Here is a 22756-nt window from a genome sequence, read left to right on the forward strand (position 1 = left end):
GTTCATTTGACTCTTCCATTTTAAAGGTGAATTTGAGCACAGGACATAAAAGGAAATTATTACATGCAACTATAGGGCAGCATGGTAGCACAGTGGTTAGCACAGTTGCTTCACAGCTCCAGGGTCCCAGATTTGATTCCCGGCTTGGGTCACTGCTTGTACGGAGTCTGCATGTTCTCCCAGTGTCTGCATGGGTTTCCTCCGGGTGCTCCGGTTTCTTCCCACAGTCCAAAGGTGTGCAGGTTAGGTGGATTGGCCAGGCTAAAATTGTCCTTAGTGTTGGGTGGGGTTACTGGGTCATGGGGGTAGGGTGGAGGTGTGGGGTTGGGTAGGGTGCTCTTTCCAAGAGCCGGTGCAGACTTGACGGGCTGAATGGCCTCCTTCTGCACTGTAAATTCTATGAAATCTATAGATTGAATTATAGCAAACATATCATCCGCATAATGGAAATATGCAAGGGGTAGGAGGCAAGAACATAAAAAAGTACAGCACAGGAATAGGCCCTTTGGCCCTCCAAGCCTGTGCTGATCATGACACCATAAACAAAAAAAAACCTTCTGCCCTTATTCGGTCCGTATCCCTCTATTTCCTCCCTATTCATGTACCCAACCAGATGCCTCTTAAATGTTGCTCAAGTATCTGCTTCCACCACATCCTCTGCACCCACCACTCTGAAACATTTACCCCACACATCTCCCTTAAACCTGCCCCCTCTCACCTTGAACCTGTGCCCCCTTGTAATTGACACTTGGAAAAAGCCTCTGACTATCCACTCTGTCTGTCCCTCTCAATTTTGTACGCCTCTATTGGGTCTTGAATGGTGCAGCAGGATCAATAGGTCGAGTGGATTGTATAGTCAGAGGCTTTTTTCCCAGGGTAGAGGGGTCAATAACTAGAGGGCATAGGTTTAAGGTGCGAGGGACATGGTTTAGAGATGATGTACGGGGCAAGTTGTGTTTACACAGAGGGTGGTGGGTGCCTGGAACTCGCTGCCGGAGGTAGTGGTGGAAGCAGGGACGATAGTGACGTTTAAGGGGCATCTTGACAAATACATGAATAGGATGGGAATAGAGGGATACGGACCCAGGAATTGTAGAAGATTTTAGTTTAGACGGGCAGCGTGGTCGGAGCAGGCTTGGTGGGCTGAAGGACCTGTTCCTGTGCTGTACTTTTCTTTGTTCTTTGTGTTCTCGAGTCAGATGAAAAAAATAATGGGCCTGCAATGGGGGAATGAGACAGACGGCATTTAAGAAATATAAAAGCAATGGTATGCAAGTGGATAATGCTTATGCCAAGCACGAGTTTACCAAAATTGGTATGGGATTGGTCTATTGAGCATGAAAGAGGTGCACCTCTGAAGGTTCACAACCAGTACATTAAGACTGCTGCGATTAGAAAGAGTGCCTGGATGCAGGAGGAGGAAAATTCTGAATAAAATACTGCACTTGCTCAAGATGCTAGCTAAACCTTATCTGGGATGCTGTGTTCAGTTTAGACCTCTCATAAGGTCAGTGATATAGAGGCACTCAAAAAGGTCCCAAGGGGTAAAATGATCCATGGTTTAAAAGCTCTCAAGCTTAGAGGGCAGAGGGGTGGCAAGATGGCACAGTGGTGAGCACTGCTACCTCACGGCGCCGAGGGCCCGGGTTCGATCCCGGCCCCAAGTCACTGTCCGCATGCAGTTTGCACATTGTCCCCATGCCTGGGTGGGTCTCACCCCCACAATCCAAAGATGTGCAGGGTGGGGAGATTGGCCACACTAAGTGGAAAAAAGAATTGGGTACTCTAAATTTATTTTTAAAAGCTTAGAGAGCTTGAAATGCATAACTGTTGGGGAAATAGAAGTGTTTAAAATGGGGCTTTGGGAACAAGATAGGTTAGAGAAAACAAAGGGACACAAGTACAATCTATAAATAAAATGCCAAATTTGCTGCAAATGTTGAAGTGGGGTCCAAATGTATGTATTCTTTGTTGTGGCTAATACCATGGCAAACAGAGGTTAGATTGTCCAGTAGATACGTACATCACAGTCACGATAATTTCCTTGCTCTCTGGTTACCTTGGTCGGTTGGAAAAATTTCCTAGATTTTTCTACATCTCTCCCAGAAGAATGACTGTAAATGAGAGGATGCATTGAACGCCATATGCTGATTTTGCATTATAAATGTTGGTGAAATTAATTAACCAGCCTTCTGTATCTTCAGGAAGAGTGGCTCCTTGAGCAAGGTACCAGAGAACTAACAGGATGTGTGAAAGTGCACTCCATCGTGGGCGGGTGCCTTCAGCAGAGAATGGGGAGAAAGAAACGGAAAATAATAATTTTTATTATTGTCACAAGTCGGCTTACATTAACACTGCAATGAAGTTACTGTGAAAAGCCCCTGGTCACCACACTCCGGCGCCTGTTTGGTTACAGAGGAAGAATTCAGACTGTCCAATTCACCTGACAAGCATGTCTTTCGGGACTTGTGGGAGGAAACCGGAGCACCCGGAGGAAACCCAAGCAGACACAGGGAGAACGTACAGACTCCACACAGTCAGGGACCCAAGCGGGAATCGAACCTGGGACCCTGGTGCTGTGAAGCAACAATGCTAACCACTGTGCTACCGTGCCGCCCCACAGATCTGGCAGCGCAATAGCGATAATGCATTCCACAGCTGCAAATAATTTTCCATTTATATGATAGCGTGTTTAAAGTACTCCAAAATCTCGTTAAGCTCCACGTTTTCATGTAGATAAGGAAAATTAATTACGGTTCTGCATTATTTCAGCTGTACGCCCCCAGGCACCAGAACAGCTCAGATCATGTTCTACTTTTGAAATGGCCATACTCATTGTACCAAGTGCAAAAGTAAACATTTGTCACTTTAAGAGTAGCTTTGACAAACCAAGCAACAAATGACAAAGGGCTGTGGCACAAAATTCAAAGCAGTGGGACTCAGCATTCCCATCATACCAACTGTTTAACTTAAATGTACGGGAAATGGCGTAAAAACAAAAACATGCTTGGGTAGCATCTTTCATAGTTTTAGAATATCCCAATGAATGACATTAATTATACTGAAGCAGAGGGCAAGCACAGCAGCTGCTTTGCCCACAGCCAAATCTCAAACATTAATGAGACAAATGCCTTTATAATCAGTGTTTTGGGTAGTGCTGGCTGGATGATAAACATTAACCAAGACACCAAGAGGACTGCGTGCTCTGTCAGGAGATCATCTACATCCACTTAAATTGATGGTCTTAAATAATGCATGGTTCTTTCAGCGCTGGAATGAAGTGTCAAGTTGGATTGAATTTAAACATAGTTAGGTAGTGACTTTCACATAGCGAAACGCCCCAAGGGACTGCGTAGGAACATTACAGAACAAAGTAAAACACCAAGCCACATATATCGGGATATTAGGTCACATGATCAACGGTTTGGTCAATGTGGTAGGTGCTAAGAAATGTGTGAATGGAAGGAAGCGAGGTAGAAAGACATGGAGATGTAGGGAATGATTTCAAAGCTTGGGCCAAGGCAACTGAAGGTGCAGCCACCGATGGTGGAACAATTATAAATTGGCAATGCACAATTGACCAAAATTAGAAAGTGTGGATATCTTGGTGGCGTATGGGGTCGGAGGAGATTAGAGAGATGGGGAAGAGTGAGGCCATGGAGGGATTTGAAAACTAGGTGAGAATTTTTAAATCAAGACGTTGCTTGACCGGGAGCTAATATAAGTCAGTAAGCACAGGAATTAAGGTCATGTGCGCTACCATGGAGACAGGCCAACACTCCCCACACTATGAAAATTGTACCATATATTTCTGGTACATATTAGTGTCCCACTTGCATTCTAAAGTGCACTGACAAATTGAAGATTTAGCAAATGTTCATCAATGACATTACATAAATTGACTTGTACAATATTGCTAATATCCGCAAGCTTTGAATTCAACCACAAGATTGTAAAGATGAAAAATGCAGTACTACCTAATCTACAACAGATTCAGCAAAGGTTTCTCTTCAGTCACCACATCATCAGACCACCAGTGTACAAAGTTATTACTGGCATTTTTCCCAGGCATAATTATCCAGCTTGCTAAGATGGCATGGCAGTGCAATTTCCAGTTGCTGACTGGTATTTTTCCAGTTATTAATAACGAGGAATGGAACTGAATTGCCACTTTCAAAGCGCAGTGGCTAACCGATTCAATCTCTCCTCGTACGTCAGTCCTGCCATCCCAGGAATCAGTCTGGTAAACCTTCACTGCACTCCCTCCATAGCTGGAACATCCTTCCTCAGATAAGGAGGCCAAAACTACACACAATATTCCAGGTGTGGCCTCACCAAGGCCCTGTATAATTACAGCAAGACATCCCCTGTTCCTGTACTCGAATCCACTCGCTACGAAGGCCAACATACCATTTGCCTTCTTTACCTCCTGCTGCATCTGCATGCTTACCTTCAGTGACTAGTGTACGAGGACACCCAGGTCTCGTTGCATAGTCCCCTCTCCTAATTTATGGCCATTCAGATAATAGTCTGCCTTCTTGTTTTTGCTACCAAAGTGGATAACCTCACATTTATCCAAATTACACTGCATCTGCCATTTATTTGCCCACTCACTCCACTTATCCAAAATCACACTGAAGGATCTTTGCATCCTCCGCACAGCTCACCTTCACCCAACTTGCAGCTTTCAGCAAATCTGGAGATATGACATTTTGTTCCCTCATCTAAATTAATACATATTGTGAATAGCTGGGGTCCCAGCACCAACCCCTGCGGTACCCCACTAGTCACTGCCTGCCGATTTGAAAAAGACATTAAATCCTTCTTTGTTTCCTGTTTGCCAACCAGTTTTCTATCCATCTCAATACACTACCCCCAATCCCATGCACTTTAATTTTTACATGCTAATCTTTTATGTGGTACTTTGTCAAAAGCCTTCTGAAAGTCCAAATACATGGTGTCCAGTTCTGGTGGCCTCATTATAGGAAGGATGTGGATGCTTTGGAGAGGGTACAGAGGAGATTTACCAGGATTCTGCCTGGACTGGAGGGCATGTCTTACGAAGAAAGGTTGAGGGAGCGAGGGCTTTTCTCACTGGAGCAAAGAAGGAAGAGAGGTGACTTGATAGAGGTGTACAAGGTGACGAGAGGCATGGAGAGAGTGGATAGCCAGAGACTTTTCCACAGGATGGAAATGGCTGTCACGAGGGGACATAACTTTAAGGTGATTGGAAGAAGGTATAGGGGAGATGTCAGAGGTAGGTTCTTTACACAGAGAGTGGTGGGTGTGTGGAATGCACTGCCAGCAGAGGTAGTGGAGTCAGAGTCATTAGGGACATTTAAGCGACTCTTGGACAGGCACATGGACAGCAGTAAATTGATGGGGTGTAGGTTAGGTTGATCTTAGGTTAGGATAAATGGTCGGCACAACATCGTGGGCTGAAGGGCCTGTACTGTGCTGTACTGTTCTATGTTCTATGTGCAGAGTAGGTGGATTGGCCACGCTAAATTACCCCTTAATTGGAAAAAAAATAACCGGCTTCTCCAAATTTATTTATTTTTTAAAATGAAGAAAATTCTCCACACCCTAGTCCAAAATAACCGTTTCTTTATTCGGGCACTCGCCCACAAACAGATGGAAGACCAGTGAATCTGTTTTTAGTGATATTGGTTGAGGCAGGAAGATTGGCATGAAGACAAGAACCTCCTGGTCTTTATGCAATGGGATACTTGACTTTGTCTGGAACCCTCAGTGTCTGACCTCTGATGTAGAAATCTTTTAATGGCGACTGAAGATCATCCCTTCAAATTACACAGGCCCCAGATGACTCAGGCAAAAATGGCACTGAAAAGTTCCATCCCAGACAGCAAAAAACACCCTTTGCAGGGCTCTTAACCATACACTACAAAACCAAAATTTGATAGACCAAATAGCCTCCTCCCAAGTCCTAATGGCCCCACGATTTAAATTTCATCCATTCACTGAAACAAACTCAGTAAAACTAGTATTTTCACAGCTTTCGTTATGCACGAGTAAACATTGTGCATGGGAGAATTCTTCCTTTATGTTTCTTTTCAACTGTTTGCCTTACTCTCAATCTAAGCGATACAATGTATATTCAAGTTACAACTCAACAAATATGGTAAATGACACTGGGCATGATGATACGCCCCCAGATATTTAAGCATAACAATTCCCCCTCAACAGGAATCCTCTTAAGAATTGTCATGAAAGTTACATACTGCGTACTACACTTGCACTCAAACATTAAATTGATAACATCTGTGCTATGTTATAATTTGGCTCAAAACTCTCTCATTGCTAACTAGACAAACAGAACTATGGATAAAGCTGCCATTCTAGTTAGCATCGAGGATGTATTTGCACACAATCCTCTAGTCTAGGCAACATATTTTAAATCATTGTTTAACGCTCCTCAGGAAATTTCCAGGTTAAATTAACTGGTTTAGACAATTCACAAAAGGAGATAAAAAGACAAAGAACAGAAATTAAGTAAATAATTCTGAAAATACTTGCAAGAATTCACAAGAATATATCACGGAAACATTGACCATAATATAAAACCAAATATTCACACACTAATAGCATTGAGGCAGGAAGAAACATATAATATAGACCAAGATGAATGCGACCTTTTCACTTCAGTATGTTTTCAAATTATCAATAGGTTGACACACACCCAGAATAACTACAAAATATGCCGCCCAAAGAGCACGGCATGTGCTCCAATCACATGCATTACAGTAATCCTAGGACTGAAATAAATCTTTGTCCACCTATCTACATACACAGTTGCCCATAAAATAAAGCAAGCGTCTAATCAAAAGCTGTTTGTTTTTAAAACAAAGTTAATGAAGGAAAAGGTTTGAAGCAACTGATCAAAAATATAATATATATTTTTAGTCAAACTCAAAAATTTGGTCAGAAACATTTAATTGTCTTTAACCACCAAAATGACAATGCCTATAGAAATATATTTTAAAAAAACAAATGTTAGACACAAAATGGGATCTCAGTTGTTGCGTAAATCCTGGGTGGAGGGAGGGGATGCAAAGGGCACATACCAACAAAGAGTAGGGGCAGATGGGGCGCGCGCACCGACAAAGGGGCAGGGGGGTGGAAGGGGCACGCACCCCGACAAAGGGGCAGGGGGGTGGAAGGGGCGCACGCCCCGACAAAGGGGCAGGGGGGTGGAAGGGGCGCACGCCCCGACAAAGGGGCGGGGGGGTGGAAGGGGCGCGCGCCCCGACAAAGGGGCAGGGGGGGTGGAAGGGGCACGCGCCCCGACAAAGGGGCAGGGGGGTGGAAGGGGAGCGCGCCCTGACAAAGGGGCAGGGGGGTGGAAGGGCCGTGCGCCCCGACAAAGGGGCAGGGGGGTGGAAGGGGCGCACGCCCCGACAAAGGGGCAGGGGGGTGGAAGGGGCGCACGCCCCGACAAAGGGGCAGTGGGGTGGAAGGGGCGCACGCCCCGACAAAGGGGCAGGGGGTGATGGAAGGGGCGCACGCCCCGACAAAGGAGCAGGCTGGTGGAAGGGGCGCGCGCCCTGACAAAGGGGCAGGGGGATGGAAGGGGCGCGTGCCCCGACAAAGAAGCAGGGGGTGCGCGTCCCGAGAAAGATGCAGGCAGCGGTGGAAGGGGCGCGCGCCCGGACAAAGGAGCAGGGGGGTGGAAGGGGCGCACGCCCCGACAAAGGGGCAGGGGGATGGAAGGGGCGCGTGCCCCGACAAAGAAGCAGGGGGTGCGCGTCCCGAGAAAGATGCAGGCAGCGGTGGAAGGGGCGCGCGCCCGGACAAAGGAGCAGGGGGGTGGAAGGGGCGCACGCCCCGACAAAGGGGCGGGGGGGTGGAAGGGGCGCACGCCCCGACAAAGGGGCAGGGGAGGTGGAAGGGGCGCACGCCCCGACAAAGGGGCAGGGGGGTGGAAGGGGCGCACGTCCCGACAAAGGGGCGGGGGGGTGGAAGGGGGGGGGTGGAAGGGGCGCACGCCCCGACAAAGGGGCAGGGGGGGTGGAAGGGGGGGGTGGAAGGGGCGCACGCCCCGACAAAGGGGCGGGGGGTTGGAAGGGGCGCACGCCCCGACAAAGGGGCGGGGGGGTGGAAGGGGGGTTGGAAGGGGCGCACGCCCCGACAAAGGGGCGGGGGGTGGAAGGGGGGTTGGAAGGGGCGCACGCCCCGACAAAGGGGCAGGGGGGGTGGAAGGGGCGCACGCCCAGAGACAGGGGCAGGGGGCGGTGGAAGTGGCGCGCGCCACGACAAAGGGGCAGGGGTGTGGAAGGGGCGCTCACCCCGACAAAGGGGCAGGGGGGTGGAAGGGGCGCACGCCTCGACAAAGGGGCAGGGGGGTGGAAGGGGCGCACGCCCCGACAAAGGGGCAGGGGGGTGGAAGGGGCGCACGCCTCGACAAAGGGGCAGGGGGGTGGAAGGGGCGCACGCCCCGACAAAGGGGCAGGGGGGTGGAAGGGGCGCACGCCCCGACAAAGGGGCAGGGGGGGTGGAAGGGGCGCACGCCCCGACAAAGGGGCAGGGGGGTGGAAGGGGCGCACGCCCCTACAAAGGGGCAGGGGGGTGGAAGGGGGGTTGGAAGGGGCGCACGCCCCGACAAAGAGGCGGGGGGGTGGAAGGGGGGTTGGAAGGGGCGCACGCCCCGATAAAGGGGCAGGGGGGTGGAAGGGGCGCACGCCCCGACAAAGGGGCAGGGGGGTGGAAGGGGCGCACGCCCCGACAAAGGGGCAGGGGGGGGAAGGGGCGCACGCCCCGACAAAGGGGCAGGGGGGTGGAAGGGGCGCACGCCCCGACAAAGGGGCAGGGGGGTGGAAGGGGCGCACGCCCCGACAAAGGGGCAGGGGGGTGGAAGGGGCGCACGCCCCGACAAAGGGGCAGGGGGGTGGAAGGGGCGCACGCCCCGACAAAGGGGCAGGGGGGTGGAAGGGGCGCACGCCCCGACAAAGGGGCAGGGGGGTGGAAGGGGCGCACGCCCCGACAAAGGGGCAGGGGGGTGGAAGGGGCGCACGCCCCGACAAAGGGGCAGGGGGGTGGAAGGGGCGCACGCCCCGACAAAGGGGCAGGGGGGTGGAAGGGGCGCACGCCTCGACAAAGGGGCAGGGGGGTGGAAGGGGCGGGGGGGGGTGGATGGGGCGCACGCCCCGACAAAGGGGCAGGGAGGTGGAAGGAGCGCACGCGCCGACAAAGGGGCAGGGGGTGGAAGGGGCGCAGGCCCCAACAAAGGGGCAGGGGGTGGAAGGGGCCGGGGAGTGGAAGAGGCGCAGGCCCCGACAAATGGGCAGGGGGGTGGAAGGGGCGCACGCCCCGACAAAGGGGCAGGGGGGTGGAAGGGGCGCACGCCCCGACAATGGGGCAGGGGGGTGGAAGGGGCGCACGCCCCGACAAAGGGGCAGGGGGTGATGGACGGGGCGCACGCCCCGACAAAGGAGCAGGGGGCGCGCGTCCCGAGAAAGATGCAGGCAGCGGTGGAAGGGGCGCGCGCCCTGACAAAGGTGCAGGGGGGTGGAAGGGGCGCGCGCCCTGAAAAAGGGGCAGGGGGGTGGAAGGGGCGCACGCCCTGACAAAGGGGCAGGGGGGTGGAAGGGGCGCACGCCCTGACAAAGGGGCAGGGGGGTGGAAGGGGCGCACGCCCTGACAAAGGGGCAGGGGGGTGGAAGGGGCGCACGCCCTGACAAAGGGGCAGGGGGGTGGAAGGGGCGCACGCCCTGACAAAGGGGCAGGGGGGTGGAAGGGGCGCACGCCCTGACAAAGGGGCAGGGGGGTGGAAGGGGCGCACGCCCTGACAAAGGGGCAGGGGGGTGGAAGGGGCGCGCGCCCCGACAAAGGGACAGGAGGGTGGAAGGGGCGCGCGCCCCTACAAAGGGGCAGGAGGGTGGAAGGGGCGCGCGCACCGACAAAGGGGCAGGAAGGTGGAAGGGGCGCGCGCACCGACAAAGGGGCAGGAAGGTGGAAGGGGCGCGCGCACCGACAAAGGGGCAGGGGGGGTGGAAGTGGGGGTGGAAGGGGCGCACGCCCCGACAAAGGGGCGGGGGGGGTGGGGGGGGGGGGTGGAAGGGGCGCACGCCCCGACAAAGGGGCAGGGGGGGTGGAAGGGGCGCACGCCCCGACAAAGGGGCAGGGGGGTGGAAGGGGCGCGAGCCCCGACAAAGGGGCAGGGGGGGTGGAAGGGTCGCGAGCCCCGACAAAGGGGCAGGGGGGGTGGAAGGGTCGCACGTCCCGACAAAGGGGCAGAGGGGTGGAAGGGGCGCACGCCCCGACAAAGGGGCAGGGGGGTGGAAGGGGCGCACGCCCCGACAAAGGGGCAGGGGGGCGGAAGGGGCGCACGCCCCGACAAAGGGGCAGGGGGGTGGAAGGGGCGCACGCCCCGACAAAGGGGCAGGGGGGTGGAAGGGGCGCACGCCCCGACAAAGGGGCAGGGGGGTGGAAGGGGCGCACGCCCCGACAAAGGGGCAGGGGGGGGGAAGGGGCGCACGCCCCGACAAAGGGCAGGGGGGTGGAAGGGGCGCACGCCCCGACAAAGGGGCAGGGGGGTGGAAGGGGCGCACGCCTCGACAAAGGGGCAGGGGGGTGGAAGGGGCGGGGGGGGTGGATGGGGCGCACGCCCCGACAAAGGGGCAGGGAGGTGGAAGGAGCGCACGCGCCGACAAAGGGGCAGGGGGTGGAAGGGGCGCAGGCCCCAACAAAGGGGCAGGGGGTGGAAGGGGCCGGGGAGTGGAAGAGGCGCAGGCCCCGACAAATGGGCAGGGGGGTGGAAGGGGCGCACGCCCCGACAAAGGGGCAGGGGGGTGGAAGGGGCGCACGCCCCGACAATGGGGCAGGGGGGTGGAAGGGGCGCACGCCCCGACAAAGGGGCAGGGGGTGATGGACGGGGCGCACGCCCCGACAAAGGAGCAGGGGGCGCGCGTCCCGAGAAAGATGCAGGCAGCGGTGGAAGGGCGCACGCCCTGACAAAGGGGCAGGGGGTGATGGAAGGGGCGCACGCCCTGACAAGGGGCAGGGGGGTGGAAAGGTGCGCAGACCACGCCCTGACAGAATGTGGCAGGGTGGTGGAAGGGCGCACGCCCGGACAAAGGGGGCCAGGGGGGGGAAGGGGCGCCCAGCCCCTGACAAAGGGGCCAGGGGGTGGAAGGGGCGCCCGCCCTGACAAAAGGGGCAGGGGGTGGAAGGGGCGCACAGCCCTGACAAAGGGGCAGGGGGGTGGAAGGGGGCGGCACGCCCCTGACAAAGGGGACAGGAGGGGTAGGAGGGGCGAGCGCCCACGAACAAAGGGCAGGAGGTGTGAAGGGGCGCGCGGCACCTACAAAGGGGGCAGGAGGTGGAAGGGGACTTGGAGGGGAGCACCGCTCACACGGAAAACCAAAAAGGGCAGGAAGGTGGAAGGGGCAGCGCGCACCGACAAAGGGGCAGGGGGGGTGGAAGTGGGTGGAAGGGCGCAGCGCCCCGACAAAGGGCCAGGGGGGGGTGGAAGTGGGGGTGGGTGAAGGGGGCGCACGCCCCGACAAAGGGGCGGGGGGGGTGGGGGGGGGGGTGGAAGGGGCGCACGCCCCGACAAAGGGGCAGGGGGGTGGAAGGGGCGCACGCCCCGACAAAGGGGCAGGGGGGTGGAAGGGGCGCGAGCCCCGACAAAGGGGCAGGGGGGGTGGAAGGGTCGCGAGCCCCGACAAAGGGGCAGGGGGGGTGGAAGGGTCGCACGTCCCGACAAAGGGGCAGAGGGGTGGAAGGGGCGCACGCCCCGACAAAGGGGCAGGGGGGTGGAAGGGGCGCACGCCCCGACAAAGGGGCAGGGGGGCGGAAGGGGCGCACGCCCCGACAAAGGGGCAGGGGGGCGGAAGGGGCGCATGCCCCGACAAAGGGGCAGGGGGGTGGAAGGGGCGCACGCCCCGACAAAGTGGCAGGGGGGTGGAAGGGGCGCACGCCCCGACAAAGGGGCAGGGGGTGATGGAAGGGGCGCAAGCCCCGACAAAGGAGCAGGCTGGTGGAAGGGACGCGCGCCCTGACAAAGGGGCAGGGGGATGGAAGGGGCGCGTGCCCCGACAAAGAAGCAGGGGGTGCGCGTCCCGAGAAAGATGCAGGCAGCGGTGGAAGAGGCGCGCGCCCGGACAAAGGAGCAGGGGGGTGGAAGGGGCGCACGCCCCGACAAAGGGGCAGGGGAGGTGGAAGGGGCGCACGCCCCGACAAAGGGGCAGGGGAGGTGGAAGCGGCGCACGCCCCGACAAAGGGGCAGGGGGGGTGGAAGGGGCGCACGCCCCGACAAAGGGGCAGGGGGGGTGGAAGGGGGGGGGGGGGTGGAAGGGGCGCACGCCCCGACAAAGGGGCCAGGTTGGGGGGGTAATCAGCCAGGGGAGGGGGGGGGGGGCACGGTTGGGGTAACGGGCCAGGTGGGGGGGCTGGGGAAAGGGTCCGGGGCTGGGGTAAAGGGTCGGCCGGGGGGAGCCAACAGGCCGGGGAAGTTTGGGGTAACAGGCCGGGGGTAGGGGTTGGGTTAATCAGCAGTGGGGGGAATGGGGTTGGGCTAACAGGGCAGGGTGGTTGGGGTAACAGGCCGGGGGGGGGCCTAATGGTCTCGGGTGGTGTTGGGCTGTCCGGCTTTTGGGGGAGGGTGGTTGGGGTAACGGGCCTGGGGGGGGGGGGGGATGTTGGGCTAAAGGGCCGGGGTGTTCGGGATAACGGGCTGGGGGCGGGATCGGGCTAACAGGCCGGGGCAGGGGGGGGGGGGGGGGGGTAACGGGCCGGGGGGGGGGGGGGGGGGGTGGAAGTAATGGGCCTGCGGGGGGGGGGGGGGGGGGGGGGGAGATGGGGTAATGGGCCGGGGGGGTTTGGGGTAACAGGCCGGGGTGAGGGAGGGTGGGGTAACGGGCCGGGGGTGGGGAGGGAAGGTGGGGGTAACGGGCCCGGGGTGTGCGGGGTAGGAGAACGGGCCCTGGGTGGGGGGGGGGGGGGAGAGAACTGGCCCGGGGGGGGCGGGGGAGAACGGGCCCGGGGTGGGGGGGAAGAGAGAGAACGGGCCCGGGGGGGAGAACGGGCCCGGGGTGGGGGGAAGAGAGAGAACGGGCCCGGGGTGGGGGGGGGGGGAGAGAACGGGCCCGGGGTGGGGGGGGGGGGAAGACAACGGGCCCGGGGTGGGGGGGGGGGGGGTGGGAGAAACGAGCCGGGGGGGGGGGGGGGGGGGAGAAACGAGCCGGGGGGGGGGGGGGGGGGGGGGGGAAGAGAAGAGGTGGGGGTAACAGGCCGGGGGAGGGGGGGGGGGAACAGGCCGGGGTGGGGAGGTAACGGGCCGGGGGGGGGGGGGGGGGTTTAAAAGAGGGAGAGGTGGGGTTAACGGGCGGGGGGGGGGGGGGGGGGGGGGAGAACGGTGCGGGGGGGGAGGACGGTGCGGGGGGGGGGGGGGAGAACGGTGCGGGGGGGGGGGGAGAACGGTGCGGGGGGGGGGGGGGAGAACGGTGCGGGGGGGGGGGGAGAACGGTGCGGGGGGGGGGGGGGAGAACGGTGCCGGGGGGGGGGGGAGAACGGTGCGGGGGGGGGGGGAGGTGGGGGGGAGAACGGTGCGGGGGGGGGGGGAGGTGGGGGTAACGGGCCGGGGGTGGGGAGGGCAGGTGGGGGTTGCGGTCTGGGGGGGGGGGGAAGGTGGGGGTTACGGTCTGGGGGGGGGTGGGAAGGTGGGGGTTACGGTCTGGGGGGGGTGGGAAGGTGGGGGTTACGGTCTGGGGGGGCGGGGGGAGGTGGGAAGGTGTGGGTAACGGGCCTGGGGGGGTAACGGGCCGGGGGTGGGGGGGAAGGTGGGGGTAACGGGGTGGGGGGGGAAGGTGGGGGTAACGGGGTGGGGGGGAAGGTGGGGGTAACGGGCCGGGGGTGGGGGGGGGGAAGGTGGGGGTAACGGGCCGGGGGTGGGGAGGGAAGGTGGGGGTAACGGGCCGGGGGCAACGGGGTGGGGGTAACGGGCCGGGGGGGAAGGTGGGGGTAACGGGCCGGGGGTGGGGGGAGGGTGGGGGTAACGGGCCGGGGGCGGGGGAGAAGATGGGGGGTAACGGGCGGGGGGGGAAAAGGTGGGGGTAACGGGCCGGGGGGGGGGAAAGGTGGGGGTAACGGGCCGGGGGGGGGGGAAAGGTGGGGGTAACGGGAAGGCGGGGGTAACGGGCCGGGGGGGGGTAACGGGCCGGGGGGGGGTAACGGGCCGGGGGGGGGGGGGTAAAGGGGGGGGGGGTAACGGGCCGGGGGGGGGGGGGGGGGTAACGGGCCGGGGGGCTGGGTTTGGGGTAACGGGCCGGGGGGGGGGGGGGGTAAACGGAAGCCCCTCACATCCGCCCTATTAAAGTAATGGGCTTTCCTGCCAGTGTCCTCCCACTCCGGCCGCTATCTTTGGCCGCCGGGCAGCGGGGGAGAGAAGAGCGAACAAAGGGCGAAAGAGATGAAAGTAAAAGTTAAAGGCGCCGCTCACCTCAGAGCTCTGCAAATGGCGCTGTTACCAAGCACCGCGCCGAGCATCCTGGGACGGCGGAGGACCCTCCCACCCGCCTTAAAGGGCATGTCCGTCACCTCCAGCTCCGCCCCCCGCTCTATTAAAAGTCGGCGAACATTATTGCATTTCCACCAAGGGGATGAGGAGCTAGGGGATGAGGAGATAATGGACGAGGTGATAATGGACAAGGTGGCAGGGAGAAAGGAATGATTTTTTTTCTTTAGAACAAACTCACCAGCACCTTCTGAAAGGCAATTAGTATTGGCCTAACCAGCGACGCCCACATCCTGTAAATGAATAAAAAAATATGTGGGGACTACAATGTTCAAAGAGTTAGCACAGACATGATGGGCTGAATGGTCTCCTTCTATGCTGGCACGATTCATCGGGGAAAAGGTAGACTTGCGTTTCTCCTGCGCTTTTTGTCACTTCAATGCACCCCGGGGGCACTTTGCAATCATTAAAGGACTTTCATAACAGTTGTTGTAACTTTGGAAACTCAGGGACCAAATTGATCTCAGCAAGCTGCCACAAGCAGCAAGTATGACCATAGTGAGATCATGAGCTTTTAACGATATTGGGGAGTGACAAATATTGGCCAAGGCACCAGGACCCAACTGCTTTTCTTTGAGATGTTATGTGTTATATATATTAATGATTTGGATGAGAATGTAGGAGGCATGGTTAGTAAGTTTGCAGAGGACACCACGATTGGTGGCATAGTGGATAGTGAAGAAGGTTATATAAGATTGCATCAGAATCTTGACCAATTGGGACAGTGGGCTGATGAATGGCAGATGGAGTTTAATTTGGATAAATAATTTATGATGCATTTTGGTAGATCAAATCAGGGCAGGGCCTACTCAGTTAATGGTAGGGAGCTGGGGAGAGTTACAGAACAAAGAGATCTAGGGGGAGAGAGAAAATGCTGGAAAATCTCAGCAGGTCTGGCAGCATCTGTAGGGAGAGAAAAGAGCTAACATTTTGAGTCCGATGACTTTTTGTCAAAGCTAACAGACAGAGAAAGTGGGAGATATTAATTCCCCCCCCCCCCCAATCTTATCCACCTTTCCTTCACCTTTCTCCTCTTTGCTTCCCCCTTCCCCTCCACCCACATCTACAGTTCATTCTCTGATGTTAGTTTCCCTGCTGTTTGACCTTTCACATCTTTTGTTCTCTCAAGGGACTGCCATCGGCACGCTTTCCCCTTGGTTTCTGTGGCCTTTTGCACCCAGTTTCCCTGGGTTTCTGTGGCCATGACTCACTTTTCATTCTCACTCCACAGTATAAATATTTCCCACTTCCCCTGTCTGTTAGCTTTGACAAAGAGTCATCGGACTCGAAACGTTAGCTCTTTTCTCTCCCTACAGATGCTGCCAGACCTGCTGTGATTTTCCAGCATTTTCTCTTTCGTTTCAGATTCCAACATCCGCAGTAATTTGCTTTTATTAAAGAAATCTAGAGGTTCAGGTTCATGGCTCCTTGAAGGTGGAGTCGCAGGTGGACAGGGTGGTGAAGAAGGCATTCAGCATGCTAGGTTTTATTGATCAGAATATTGAATACAGGAGTTGGGAAGTCTTGTTGAACTTGTACAAGACATTAGTCAGACCGCACATGGAATACTGTGTCCAGTTCTGGTCACCCTATTATAGGAAGGATATTATTAAACTAGAAAGAGTGCAGAAGAGATTTACGAAGATGCTACCAGGACTTGATGGTTTGAGCTATAAGGAGAGACTGGATAGGCTGGGACTTTTTTCCTTGCAGCGTAGGAGGCTCAGGGGTGATCTTATAGAGGTCTATAAAATAATGGTGTGGAGATGCAGGCATTGAACTGGGTTGAGCACAGTAAGAAGTCTTACAACACCAGGTTAAAGACCAACAGATTTGTTTTGAATCACTAGCTTTCAGAGCACAGCTCCTTCCTCAGGTGACTGAAGAGGTGGGTTCCAGAAACATAGAGATAGACAAAGTCAAAGATGCAAGACGATGATTTGAATGCGAGCATTTGCAGGTAATTAAGTCTTCACAGATCCAGAGAGAGGGGTAATCCCAGGTTAAAGAGGTCTGAATTGTCTCAAACCCGGACAGTTGGTAGGATTTCGCAAGCCCAGGCCAGATTGTGGGGATGAATGTAATGCAACATGAATCCAAGATCCCGGTTGAGGCCATACGCATGTGTGCGGAACTTGGCTATAAGTTTTGCCATGAGTATGTCACTTTAAGAAATGTTTGGCTGCTCATGTTACTGCAGTGATGTCAGAGTGTGGGTGGAGCTGAGCTCTGGCTCTATTTTTTAGTTTCACTTTGAGAAAAGTTTGGGTGTGTCTGTGTCTTTTTGGTTTTGTTTTCAATGTTGGAGCTGAAGCCAGACAAAGTAGGTGTACTGAAACGAAAGGGAAAATGCTGGAAAATCTCAGCAAGTCTGGCAGCATCTGTAGGGAGAGAAAAGCAGTCAAGGGCATTCAGCCTCCGATCTCCGGGTAAGCGTCCTCCAAGGCGGCCTTCAGGATGCGCGACAACGCAGAATCGCCAAACAGAAACTGTTATGGGCCAGAGTTTAGAGAACCCCAAAGTGCATCATGGAGTTTACCTGACCCACAACTTTTAATAGATTGTGGTATAGGGAGCACACGACCCACTCTACAGGTGTGGTACAGCAGACATGGTAAAGTAATTTTTAAAGCAAAGTCCGATGACCCTTTGTCAAAGCTTTGTCAAAGTAGGTGTACTGTTGATCTCTCTGCCATGAAAAGACTATCTCTTGATCATTTGGTGGGTTCAGAATTATAAATGTTCTCAGTAGTGAATGTAAACCTAATGTGCTTCTGTTTAAAAAGTGTTTATTTTGTCTTCTGGATGTTGTTTGGGAATTTATAAAGGATTACTTAGTGTTGGGGGTTGTATTTGAATTGATGGTTGCTAAGATGTTCACTGTTTGTTTTAAAAAAGGTTAACTTGAGTTCATAGAATAAACATTGTTTTGCTTTAAAAATTACTTTACCATGTCTGCTGTACCACACCTGTAGAGTGGGTCGTGTGCTCCCTATATCACAATCTATTAAAAGTTGTGGGTCAGGTGAACTCCATGATGCACTTTGGGGTTCTCTAAACTCTGGCCCATAACAGTTTCTGTTTGGCAATTCTGCGTTGTCGCGCATCCTGAAGGCCGCCTTGGAGGACGCTTACCCGGAGATCGGAGGCTGAATGCCCTTGACTGCTGAAGTGTTCCCTGATTGGAACGGAACATTCCTGCCTGATGATTGTCGCGCGATGTCCATTCATCTGTTGTCACAGCATCTGCATGGTCTCACCAATGTACCACGCTTCAGACATCCTTTTCTGCAGAATATGAGGTAGCCAACGTTGGCCGAGTAGCACAAATATACCGCGTACCTGGTGGGTGGTGTTATCACGTGTCATGGTGGTACCCATGTCGATGATCTGGCACGTCTTGCAGAGATTTCCATGGAAAGGTTGTGAGGTGTCGTGTTCGTTGCTCTGAAGTCGGGTTAGTTTGCTGCAAACAACGGTTTGTTTGAGGTTGCGCGGTTGTTTGAAGGCAAGTAGTGGGGGTGTGGGGATGACCTTGGCAAGATGTTCGTCTTCATCGATGACGTATTGAAGGCTGCGAAGAAGATGTCGGAGTTCCTCTGCTCCGGGGAAATACTAGACGACGAAGGGTACTCTGTCAGTCATGTCCCAGGTTTGTCTTCTGAGGAGGTTGGTGCGTTTTTTTGCTGTGGCGCGTTGGAACTGTCGATTAATGAGTCGAGCAGCATATCCCATTTGTACGAGGGCATCTTTCAGCATCTGTAGATGTCTGTTACGCCTCTCATCTGAGCAGATCCTGTGTATACGGAGAGCTTGTTCATAGGGGATGGCTTCTTTAATGTGTTGAGGGTGGAAGCTGGAGAAATGGAGCATCGTGAGGTTATCTGTGGGCTTGTGGTAAAGGGAAGTGCTGAGGTGACCGTCCTTGATGGAGATGAGTGTGTCCAAGAATGCAACCAATTCTGGAGAGTAGTCTATGGTGAGTCTGATGGTGGGATGGAACTTATTGATGTCATCGTGTAGGTGTTTCAGTGATTCTTCACCGTGGGTCCAAAGGAAAAAAATGTCATTGATGTATCTGGTGTATAACGTTGGTTGAAGGTCCTGTGCGGTGAAGAGGTCTTGTTCAAACCTGTGCATGAAGATGTTGGCATATTGAGGTGTGAATTTGGTCCCCATGGCTGTTCCGTATGTCTGGATGAAGAACTTGTTGTCGAAGGTGAAGACGTTGTGATCCAGGATGAAGTGGATGAGTTGCAGGATTGTGTCTGGAGATTGGCAGTTGTCGGTGTTGAGGACTGAGGCTGTTGCAGCAATGCCGTCGTCCTTTTACACTTTTCTACTCCGGTGGAAATAGTCCCAGTATCTCAAATCTTTTCATCAGAGTTGGGTAAGTTACTCTGGCCTGAAACTTTAACTCTGTTTCTCTCGCAACAGATACTGACCGACCAGCTGATTATTTACAGCATTTTCTGTTTTAATTTCAGATTTCCGGCATCCGCAGTATTTTGATTTTGCATAGTTGCTATACTGAGGGTGTGCTGCATTTTTGGTGGATTTGACATAGATTTAGATTTATTGTCATGTGTACCGAGGTACAGTGAAAAGTGTTGTTCTGCGTACAGTCCAGGCAGATTGTTCCACTCATGAAAACATAGAACATACGATAAATACATGAGAATACATAACGAAAACACATAAACATAGACAGTGGGTGAAGTATACAGTATATAAAACAGAAGATGCGTTGAAAGATCAGTTCAGACCCGAAGAGGATCATTCAGGAGTCTGGTAACAGCGGGGAAGAAGCTGTTTTTGAATCTGTTTGTGCGTGTTCTCAGACTTTTGTATCTCCTGCCCGATGGAAGAGGTTGAAAGAGAGATGTGGTGAATGTATTCACCTAATGCATGAGCTGTCTGTATAATGATATGACCTATGACCTGGAAGTGATGATACGGTCTACTTCCAGGTACTGTACTGGAACCCCGGTGGGCTCCGCCTCTGGCTCCGCCCTCACCGGGGCCATATATAGTCTGGCCACCTGTGGGTGGCACTCATTTGTATAGCCGACTCTGGCAGGCGAGTTCATGGATAATAAAGCCTAATGTTCACTTGTTCTCACGGTCTCTCAGTGAATTGATGGTATAACAAGAGAATAGCCTGGGTTGGAGGGGTCTTTGATTATGCTGCCTGCTTTCCTAAGGCAGCGGGAGGTATAGGCAGGGTCAATGGATGGGAGGCAGATCCATGTGATGGACTGGGTTGTGTTCATGACTCTCTGTAGTTTGTGGCGGTCCTGGGCCGAGCAGTTGCCATACCAGGCTGTGATGCAGCCAGATAGGATGCTTTCAATGGTACACCTGTAGAAATTGCTAAGAGACATAAATCTGAAGCTTTGCCAGGGTGGCTGAAAAGGAGCAGGGAAACCCCCCCCCCCCAACATTATTATCGCTCAATCAACATCAATGAGACAATCCGCTGGACCCAAATTGACTGCTTCCTACATCATAACAGGTTCATTGGCGGCAAAGTGCTTTGGGATGACAGTGAGTGGGAAAGGATCTATATAGATGCAAGCCCTTCTTGACATGAGGATAAGGAATGTAAATTGGAGTCATTTGGTGATTTGGGAGTGGGCAGAATAGGAATGTGTTTCCAGTGTGGAGTTAAAAGGTTCCTTAAAAAGGAAATCCACTTTTTCAATTCCTGTCAGTATCCCATTTATTATACTAATGATAATCTTTATGATTGTCACAAGTAGGCTTACATTAACACTGCAATGAAGTTACTGTGAAAATCCCTTACTTACTAATGGTTGAGCTTTTCCTGCCTGTTAAAGCTTACCTTTTTAAATACTGTTCTGTATCAGATAACTGAGAACCTAGGAGGCAAATCGTTGGTCAAATTTGATGAAGGGCATCATCCAAAGCATTAACTTTGACAGTGGAACATGACCAATGCAGAATCATCGAAACATAAAGAAATAGGAGCAGGTCAGAGAAGATAAGGTATGAATTAAGGGGCTCTGCAGAGGGGTTTGAGAAAAGGTGGGGGATGTTTGTGACCGTGTTTGCGGAGCTGTTCATCGCATGGGGTTGGGGGAGGGTGGGGTGAAAAAGGGGGAAAACATTTGTACAGACGGTATAGTTGATTGTTGGGTAGTATGTTCCCGGGGTGTTTATGTGCTGTAACCTGTTTTGATACATGTTTGTAATAAAATACATTTTTTTAAAAACAGGAGCAGGAGTAGGCCATTCGGCCCTTCGAGCCTGCTCTGCCACTCAATATTATCATGCCTGATCCTCTATCTCAACACCACACTCCAGTGCTCTCCCCATATCTCTTGACACCTCTAGAGTCTCAAAATCTATCTATTTTCTTCTTAAATACATTAAATTTTTTGGCCTCCGCAGCTTCTGTGGTAGAAGATTCCATAGGTTCACCACCCTCTGAGTGAAGACATTTCTCCCCATCTCAGTCCTAAGCAGCCTACCCCATATCCTGAGACTGTGACACCTTGTACTAGAGCCCAGCCAGAGGAAACTACATCCCTGTATCCAGTCTGTCCAACCCGGGTCAGAATTTTATATGTTTCAATTAGGCCCTGTCTTATTCTTCGAAACTCCAGTGAGTACAGGCCTAGTCGACACAATCGCTCCTTATATGACAAACCTGCTGCCCCAGGAATCAATCCGGAGATCCTTCACTGCACTCCCCCTATGGCAGGTATATATTTGCTTAGATAAGGAGACCAATACTGCACACAATATTCCAGGTGTGGTCTCACCAAGGTCCTGGACAGCTGCAGTAACTCCTTGCTCCTGTACTCGAGTCAGTTGCAATGAAGACCAACATACCATTTGCCTTCCTAACTGCAGTACCTACATGCTTGCTTTCAGTGAGTGGTATACAAGGATACACAGATCCCTTTGTACATCAACATTTCCCAATATATTATCATATGAATAAAATATAGACTCTTAGCGTCTGCTCTCTTTGCCCACAGTGCGACCACCTCACTGTACTGCTATCCACAAAGATTTCATCCTTGCTGATGCTCCACATTGATTCCAGGAGCAGCTCCAGCTCCAAAATGCGAATTTTGATTCACTGCAGCTGGAAACACTTCCTGCACATGTGGTCTCCTTGGATACTGGAATTGTCCGTGACTTCCCACATCACACAGGAGGAGCATCCCCCATGGCATAGCTGCCCTGTCAGCACTTATCTTCAAATAACTCCCTTTACCGTTACTTCTTCTCGATTAGTGTATGTTTAGGACAGTAAAAACAGTCACCAGGTCCCACTGACCATGGCCACCGCTCTTCTTTCTGAGAAAAGGTCGGGGTCACCTTGTTCCCTCTTCGCCAAATTCCCTCAGCCACCAAACTCCAACTAAAGCACTCTAATGCAAATAAAAGCAGCACTCCAGTGCAAAGTAAGTGCATGACCTGGAATGACTCTGCTGTTGATTCAACCACCCCCCCAAAAATAATCCCACTCAATCTGAGGGTCTTTCCTGCAGTGGTCATGTTCCTTAGTCTAATAATTCAGAGGCCACAAAATCATAATACAGTACCACCATTACAGTTCAAAATTTGAAACTTTCCTTTAAAAAATCTGGAAATGTTAAGCTGGTAGCTGTAAAGGTGGCCACAACGCGATTCTATTAAATCTAGTGGATAGAACCCAAATGATTCACTAATTTGAATTTTTTTAAAAATCATTATAAACAAAATAATATAAAACAGTTAATTCAAGTTACAATGCAAAAATAACACAATAAACAATGCAAGAACCCCAATTAACTTAACCTCCCAACATTAAACTAAACCCCTTGACAACTGACGGTGACTAACTCTTTGAATGAGGAAATGAATGGCTGCCATCTTTAGGTAAAACTCTTCTACCGACCCCCTAATGGTGTACTTGACCTTCTCCAAATGTAAGAAGGACCTGCGGTCACCTGACCAAGCCAAGGCACAGGGCCGAGCAGAAGATCTCCACCAAAGCAAAGAACTCACCTGTGGGCTATTAACCAGGCAAAGGCAAGGACGACTGCCTTCCCCTCGTCTGCAGCACTGGCTAGTCTGATACCCCCAAAATGGCCACCAACTGACATGGCTCCAGATCAACATGAAGTATCTCTGACATGGTGCTGAAGAAGGAAGCCCAGAGGCTCACTAACCTGGGACAAGACCAGAACATACGAGTGTGGCTAG

General features: G+C 53.8%; 1 protein-coding gene across 1 annotated transcript in view; it reads right to left on the reverse strand.

The window, feature by feature from the left end:
* Positions 1-14501, reverse strand: part of nktr (natural killer cell triggering receptor) — a 273135-nt gene extending 258634 nt beyond the window's left edge. Inside the window, exon 1 of the mRNA XM_038798536.1 lies at positions 14459-14501. The gene's annotated coding sequence lies outside the window, so the exon portion shown is untranslated. The remainder of the gene's footprint in view (positions 1-14458) is intronic.
* Positions 14502-22756: the final 8255 nt, after the last annotated feature.

Source organism: Scyliorhinus canicula, chromosome 5 (assembly GCF_902713615.1).
Source record: "Scyliorhinus canicula chromosome 5, sScyCan1.1, whole genome shotgun sequence".
Classification (NCBI taxonomy): Eukaryota; Metazoa; Chordata; class Chondrichthyes; order Carcharhiniformes; family Scyliorhinidae; genus Scyliorhinus; species Scyliorhinus canicula.